Source organism: Corvus kubaryi, unplaced genomic scaffold, assembly GCF_017639235.1.
Source record: "Corvus kubaryi isolate FWS band 111438036 unplaced genomic scaffold, C.kubaryi_AGA036_p1.0 37300, whole genome shotgun sequence".
NCBI classification, from domain to species: domain Eukaryota; kingdom Metazoa; phylum Chordata; class Aves; order Passeriformes; family Corvidae; genus Corvus; species Corvus kubaryi.
Genome location: NW_024581093.1, coordinates 14,783,280 through 14,789,837, shown reverse-complemented (window position 1 = coordinate 14,789,837; position 6,558 = coordinate 14,783,280). Strand labels below are relative to the sequence as shown.

The window sequence follows — 6,558 nt, the reverse complement described above, 5'->3', positions numbered from 1 at the left end:
GCGCCCTGCCTGGCACCCGGCCGCCCGCCCGCCGCCGTCGCTGCCGCCCGCTGGCCCCGGGCCGTCCCGCCCGGCTCTTTGCCGGGAATAACGGAGAAAAAGCCCGTTTATCCTCACCTCCGGCCACCGCTTCAAGATGGCGACGATGGAGCCCCTGTCACGTGTCCCGCGGGCTCGGGTCAGGTGACCAGCGGGGGGGGGGGGCGCCGCCGCCGCGTCAGCGCCGCCTCCCGTTGCCATGGAGACGGGCAGTGACGCTGCCGGGGCGCGGCGGGGCCGGGACGGCCCGGGCACAGTGCCGGAGTGTGCGGCACTGGGGAATGGCACAGCCCTGCTGTGGCCCAGAGCCGCTCAGGATGGTCCCATGCAGCTGGGACTTCAGTCAGAGTCTCCAGGTGCTCCCCCTGCAGCTCCACTATTTATGGGATCCGGCTTCTGTCAGACCAGAACCCCTCAATATTCCCATATCCAGGGCCAAGCCTGGCAGCACGATGCACTGCAAAGATTGTAGTCTCCCAGAAGGTGTTTCCTTTCAGCACGGTTTTCGATGGTAAACACCAGTAGTTAAAAACTCAAAAACATCCACATTTTGGGTCTAAAGCTGTCAAGGTTTAGCAGTTTTAAGTGGGCAGAAATTCAGAGTTTTATACGTACACTGCATGTCAGGGGCAACCTTGGGAGCTACGTACCAGGAATGCGGCGAATTTGTGAGATATTTCATAGAGACTGAAAAATCGGGGGAATAATGAGCTTCAAAAGTGACTTCAAAAGTGGCTGTGTGATGGCAAATAAAATCCAATGTTCATTTCCAGAAAGGGTCTTGAAGTGTATGGATGTGGAGATTTGGATTTGGACGGATCTGGTAAAATTGTAGGAACTTTTTGCAAGGTCACTTCCTCCCACAGCTGATAGATTTGTTAATGATTGTAAATGGTTTCATAGATGTATGATCTTTTTGAAATATACGATGTTTTTGAAACATTGTCAAATCAGGTATTACTCAAGAGATGGATTTGACCATCATTTCAATAGGTATCTCTAATTTTGCTTTTTCTCTTTGACTCCTGGAATTATGAAGCTCTGTTTAATTATGTGAAGTTTTAAGACAATTCAGGTCCTATCCTACAATCACTGACTTGGTAAGGCTTTGATAAGGCGTTTTAAAAAAATAAATTGCTGTCAGGAAAATGCAAGGATACAACCTATCTTCTTAACACCTATTAAATTCATTTAATTATAATAAAAAAAAATTTAGCTGTATAGCATTCACAATGTCAAAGGTAGTAGTAATAATAATGGCAACTTGTTTCAGCTTTTTCTGCCATATTAAGTAGAGGATTTTAATAGAAAAGTGATTATTTTTCATGGACCCTGTTCCTTTAAAAGCTTTGTTTCCATGTCTATATATGTCATAGTTTAATTAACGAGTTACCTGAATCGAATTACTCTTGTAAGTACAAGACTCTCAGCCTCCTTTTTCCAATCAAAATATGCTAGGATCTGATAGGTCTGAATTAAAAATACTGGGTTGATAATGAGTAATCATCTCCATACACTGTTATTCTTTTCTGTTGTAATTAAACCTGGACTAAGTTGAAGATTTCATTCTCTGTGCAGGTATGATTGTACAAAAAGACAGATTTAGATTTTACACTTTTACATTAAGTTGAAAGGCTTCTTAATTCAGAAAGCTATTTTCCTATTTTTCATTTTCATTGCTTTCAAGTTGAAGGAGACGTGAAACCAAATGAAATCTGGATAAGGCACCTCTCCCTGAGCAGTAGAGATGAGACTCTTGTATTGACTATAATATGTTCAGAATGTTGATGTTTTTGTAAAAGTTTATACGAAATTGCTTCCTAAGTACTGTAAATATGTACAGAATGTCGGTGGCATGAGTTTTATGGTAAACATTATAAGCTTAATTTAAAAGAGTAACACATAGTCTAGAAACACGAAGTGAATTTCGAGCTACATCAGCAAAGATGCAATCTTGAAGTAAAACCATGCAAGCTGTGCACAGGCTTTTGTGTACCCTTTTAAAGTAACAGAAATCTACATGTAGTAACTTTCCTATATGGTGCCTGTTTTTTCTTTGTGGCCTCAGTATCAAACTCTTTTCAGTTATCAAATTAACAATTAGACTTGTTTTCATTGATGTCTTGTACCAGCAATAAGTTATAGAATTTTCAATGAAAAATCCAGTTCAGCCCATGAGTTTTGTGCATTTGCATGCCTGGCAGTTCCCAAACCATTCCAAAAGCTTTATAATTTTCACATTAATTTAATGTATTATATAACTGGAGTCTCTGACTTTATTGAGTGGATGTTAAATAAACTGTTTTGTAGCTCTGTGTACAACAGAAGTGAATCTTGCATGGAGCCCGGGTTGGAAGGGAGGCTTTGGCTGGTTCATCCTTTCCTGGCTGAACAGTGCCATGAGTACTGTGTGAGCACTTGGAGTGGCATGAGAAGAAGTAGACTTTTTATTTGATATTTCACCTAAGTTTCAGGTCTTGATAGTCTGAAGTTGACCTTTATTGTGAGGTAGATCCACCCTAAAAAGATGAAATTTGCAGTAGCATTGCAATACTATTGGCAAGTAGGGATTTTTCTGATATCTTTATAAGCTAACTACAACACAGAAGCCTAGATTTGGTGGTTTTAATTGTTTTTGGCTGACAGAATGTGTTTCATATTGTCTGTATCTGCTCACAGCTGTCTTATTTCTGGGGAAAAAAGTTCAGAGTGCATAAAATGCAGATCACTATCACATGAAAAAAATGAAATGCTGGGTTCCTCAGAAAATGGCAGAAGAATTGGCACATATTTACTTAGGTGTACAAGTATTGGCTACTTTGATTTATCAGACTGGCATCGTGGGAACCCTTATTATGAAATGGAGCCTTAGGGGGCATTTTGAGCCTCTAAATACAGAAGTTTGCAAATATGATGCATAATCTAGGAAAATGCAAAGAGTGAGAGAAGAGTGGTAAGAACACTGAATAGGAAAAATGATATGGTATTATTTATTTATGAATGTGCTGGTTTGGCCAAATTTAGAAATATATCCTCTGAGAGAAGGCACAACCACCCCTCCCCCACCAGGTTCGGGAAAAAATAAATTTTTCCTCAAAGGAAAGTGAAAGAGATAAAAACTATTTATTTAGCAAACAGACGGGAAAAGGAAAATAAGGCTAAATAATAAAATCTCTCGCTGTGGAGGAAAAACCTGGGAAAGTGTCAGAGTCCTCCCTTTGGTCTCCTCGGAGCTGGGGCTTGGCCCAGGGCCAGGCCCTCTGTGCCCAGCAGAAAGTCCTCCTGATGTGTTCTAATATTGAAGCAGTCCAGTGGAAAAGGGAGAAAATCCGAAATTCCAGGGAAGGAAAAAAAAATTCAACTCTCAGTCTCTCTCTGGAGAAAAAGAAGCTGAACCACTGGCCAAAAGCTGACTGGAAAGCAGCAAGCCGGGTGCTTCCTCGCTCCCCTGCTCCAGCTGGGGAAAAAAACCTGCTATCTCAGTGTGACCTTGAACAAGCTGCAAACTGCTTTGAGAAAGTTTTGCTCAGTTTTTTCCTTCCCCCTCTCAGGCTCAGTTTAGAGGCATAGAAAGGCACAAAGTTAATTTCTGGGCATAGGGCAGCGACATGGGATACACATCATAAGGTCACCCCAAGACAATGAACTAGAGCTTCATAGTATTCTGAGAGAAAATACTACAGGTGGATTGAGAACTGTTTGAAGTACTGAGAAGTTATGCAGGGAAGAATGAACACTGTGTCTCCTCATTTAGGCAATACAATAGAACATGATAGACATCTATGGATAACAAATCGTATAAAGGAAATAAATTGCACTTTAAATATGCTTCTCCTACCATTAGATTAATTAGTTGTTCAGTGAAGTTGAATGGTTGCACTTTCAAAACAGGTACAGGAAATTTTAGATTTCTTTTTTTTTTTTAATATAAGTGTAATTAACCTCTGGAACTCATTGCTGCAAGATATTGTAGAAAAAAAACTTTGCAAGATTTAAAACCCAGTATTTTAAACCCCAAGTTTTTGTATCTATAGAGTGAACACATACAACTGCAGACAGAATCAGAGATGTATTAACTATATTAAATAGTGGCTTCAGTATTGAGGCCAGTGTTGCTGGGAGTTAGGAAGAATCTTCCCTTGGGACAGGGGTGTGTGATGTTTTATGCCATAAGGTTTGGATTGCAGTGTCCTTTGGGGTGGTTGTGCTTCCCCACTGCCAGAACCCAAATCTCATGCACAACCCTTTTGTGTAGTTAAGAGTTAGTTATCTTTTTTGTAACAGCCTCAGAGCTCTTTGTGCTTTGGCAGTGAGGCATTAAAGCTGAGCAGAATTTATACTACTTAGATGGTTTATTTTACTTTACACAGCCTTTGCTGCTGGAGAATTAGGAAAGTTCTGTATTAAGTGATATTTCAGCTGCAACAATGACATCTAGGGGCTGATTTATATTAATTTAATTTAGATATGTATCTCCTATTTTTAAGAAGATGGTTACTAATATGTTTACTAAATCTAAATTATTGGTATTTGCTAAAAAGCTGTGAATCTGATATATGTCATATATTCAGAGAATAACCATGACATTTTTAACTTATCTTTTTGTCTTTGGTTTCCCCTTGATCTGTCTTTTAATTATTGTAGTACTGCTAACACTGCAAATCAGTGAATCTCTCATTACTTTAGACCTTGTATTTTTCCATGACACGTTATCAAATGATGAGGTTTTTTTCACTCTGTACTTTAGGTATACTTTTCTGTGAATTAAAGGGAAAACACTTTGCCTGTGCTTTCCTACATGACTTATTCTGTCTCCTAGAATCACATCTACTTGATTTTGTTCAGGAAATGAGACCAAAAATCCCTGTGTTCAATCCTCTGCTTCCCCTAGCTTTATGGGAGTGTAGACATAGGCTTGACTCCAGATTTAAACCCTGTGATTCAGGGCCACCTCTAAGCTCTACGTAAATCTAATTTTATGTGTGCAGGTAAGTGTATACGTAAAATACGTAATTGCAATTTAGAGATGATTTAACAGCGTCTGTCCTATTATTTGCAAACTTACTTTCATTCCCTTGAACCTTAGTTATTTGACCATAAGTCACTTATTTGGAATTGCTTTTTACGGAAAAAAAAATTCTATATTTCTTTCTCATCGGCTTCTTCACTTATATTTACAACTTTTTCTCAGGAGTAAGAGAATATTTCCTTTCCAAAATTCTCCTCATGCCATTTTGTGGAACATTGTACTATCTTCAACATTCTCACTTCTTGTTGGTCTTGAGCAGAAGAGACAACCAGGTGAGCTGAAAATAGTGAGACATTATGGAAAGCTTCACAGCAGCTCAAATCAAGGTGCTAAAATGTTCTCTGCAGTAAATAAGGATATTTTTCTGATACAGCTATACCAACAGCAAAAGTTATATAACTTTTAATTTATACAGAAGTTACACTGGCACAGCAATGCTTTTCACAATTGCTCTGTCTGTTGGTTTCATGAAGTAAGTGAAAGCTTATTTCTGTCAATGATATTGGCAAAACATAATTAGAACTGCATTGTATATTAAATCTTACATTAAAATGTCACCCAAAATCACACCCCTAACTGCTCTTAGTGTGTTAGGAGATGATTTTTATAGACTTGGTCAAAGTACTGCAGTGGGCACATTTGTCTCCTGTTGGAAGGTCTGCAGTGAGTGGAAAGCAGAATAAACCTGTAGCTGAGTGTGAGGGAGGAAGGACCTTACTGGAATAGTTTTCTTTTTTTTGGGGGAAATTATAAACTTGCACCCTTAAGAGATGTTTTGCCATCGTCTTCAAGTTTCAGGGCTTCTCACAGCCCTCAGACCAGGCAGTTTTCTTACACCTGGGTCAATGTACGGTGTGGTCTGTGTACGTGTACTGAGGGCAGATCTGTTTTAAATTAGTAAAATCATAAATTTTGGATGGGATTTTACTGCTGAATTGGCCATGGGGAAACTGCACTTAGAATAGGGACAAAACTTATTTAGCTATACAGAAAATATCAAGGCAGTCCCCAGAGCCTTGCCACATGATGTACTATATCGTAATGTCCATTATTATTTTCCCTTTCTATTACTTGGCATAAATACTGATATTTTTGCCAGCTCTTACTCCAAACAGTGCTTTAGATCTGTAATCCAACTCAGGGAGTGCAGAATGTGATTTATTACTGTCAGTTGTAGCAAGGGGAGTCATATGCACAAAAGACTCCAACAGCAGTGACAGCAAAGTGCTACTGTTTTTATCTTGTTACAGTCAATGAAAATACAGAAGTGCCTTTTGCATTCTTAAGAGGAATTATCTGTATGTGAAGTGTTGCGTTAGAGCAGGTACATACTGGTCCCAGTTGTTACATTTGCCGTTCATAAATGCCCCAGTGGCTGTCCTTGGTGTGTATTTACATGTCCAGGAGAACTCATTTGTGAATGATAAGCTGCAGTAAGCCTGGAATCAGATCTTGCATTACATAAATTAATACTTCACCTGTAAGAGGAG

General features: G+C 39.5%; 1 protein-coding gene across 2 annotated transcripts in view; it reads right to left on the bottom strand.

Annotated features, from left to right (window-relative positions):
* The window catches only part of ZNF507 (zinc finger protein 507), a 20,848-nt gene extending 20,655 nt beyond the window's left edge, over positions 1-193 (bottom strand). For both annotated transcript variants that reach the window (XM_042027607.1, XM_042027608.1), the window contains exon 1: positions 118-193. The gene's annotated coding sequence lies outside the window, so the exon portion shown is untranslated. The remainder of the gene's footprint in view (positions 1-117) is intronic.
* Between the last annotated feature and the right edge of the window lie 6,365 nt (positions 194-6,558).